This window comes from Meles meles, chromosome 5, assembly GCF_922984935.1.
Source record: "Meles meles chromosome 5, mMelMel3.1 paternal haplotype, whole genome shotgun sequence".
NCBI lineage: Eukaryota > Metazoa > Chordata > Mammalia > Carnivora > Mustelidae > Meles > Meles meles.
Genome location: NC_060070.1, coordinates 48,125,042 through 48,126,636, shown reverse-complemented (window position 1 = coordinate 48,126,636; position 1,595 = coordinate 48,125,042). Strand labels below are relative to the sequence as shown.

General features: G+C 47.0%; 1 pseudogene; it reads right to left on the bottom strand.

Moving 5' to 3' along the window:
* Window positions 1–254: 254 nt before the first annotated feature.
* LOC123942128 lies at window positions 255–1,025 on the bottom strand (annotated as a pseudogene).
* Window positions 1,026–1,595: the final 570 nt, after the last annotated feature.

Here is a 1,595-nt window from a genome sequence, read left to right as displayed (position 1 = left end):
AGAGAGAGAGCTCACAAGTAGGCAGAGAGGCAGGCAGAGAGAGAGGAGGAAGCAGGCTCCCCACTGTGCAGAGAGCCCAACACAGGGCTTGATCCCAGGACCATGAGACCATGACCTGAGCCGAAGGCAGAGGCTTAACCCACTGAGCCACCCAGGAACCACCCCCTCCAAATTTTTTTTTTTTTTAAAGGAGGCTCCACACCCAGTGTGAGGCTTGAACTCATGATACTACGTACTCTTATCAATAGAGCCAGTCAGGCACCACCAAATTTAGCCTTTAAAGGGTTAAATTCAACCACAAGTTCTGCACTTGACCGCTACCAAGCACTGGCCATCCAGCAGCATTAGATGATCTTCTCAAGCCTTTTCCCAGAGACAGTCAGTGAAGACAGCTGCTGAGAGAGACGGATGAAGGTTATAGGCCACTGCAGTGTAGAGCTCTCCTGAGAAGACATCTCCTTGCTAGTCCCTTGCCAGAGAGTGATGACAAAGGAACAGATGTCAGCTTCAGTCATGTGGTCTCTCCTTTTAGGAGTTCTGGGGCCGGGTGGGTGTGTGTGCCATCTGGGTGGTACGGAGGAGTCTGCGGAAGCACAAATCTTGCAGCTTCTCGGAGCAACCAGTCACCAATTTTGCAGGTGTCTTGCTCACAGATCAAAACGTTTACCAGCCTCGGATGCAAGTGCACAGTGCTTTATGACTGAAGAAGAAGCAGGCCATTGCCATATCTAGGGAATCCATATTTCCTGAGATGCATGAAAGTGTACATGTGCCCAAATCGAATTGCTCTCTGATACAGCCATGAGATCCCCTTCCTCTTCCTCAGGGCAACTGATAGCACCCTATAAGACTCACTGTAAATTGACATCACCAGCAAATCTGTGATTACGGTTTACAGACTCTTATGGCCCAGAGGCCTGTGTGCTGGCAGCCACAACGTATACGATATCGTCATGATGGAGCCTTGCTATGTTGAGCTCAGCCCAGAAATTCACTGGGATGCCAGCCAATCTGTTTTTAAACATTTTTTTTTTTGACATGGATAGAAAGAAGAGTCCAGGAAGCAGACTTAGAAAGACTGGTGAGAGAGGTTAGAGGAGGAACAGGGAGGACATTTTTCTACAACCAGGAGAAAGCACTTGGGGAGGTAGGATTGCCCAAGAGCATAAAGTACTGCAGGGAGGTCAGGTAAGAGAATAAATTTAGACACCTTTAAATTTAAACACCTGGAAGTCATTGAAATGGTTTCAGCAAGAGTGATTTCAACAGTGTGGTTAAAGTAGCAGCAAACTGCAAAAGGCTGAGAGATGCAAAAGGGGATGTGGAGATAGGAAGTACAAACGACTCCTATGGGAAGGGTGCGTGAGAGGGTGCAGAGTAAGGAGAGGCCAAATGTAAGCTCTTTATTAAATAGGAGAAAGGTGAACATATTTATATGGTGCTGAAGGAAGGATGCGGTTGAGAGGAAGCTGATGATGCAGGAAAGAGAAGAGGTCACGGAGAGTATAAAGACCCTGAATAACTGAGAGCAGGTAAGATCTAAAGAACAGATGGAGGGACAGTATTAGAAGTTTTCTTCCTTTGGGACATGAGAA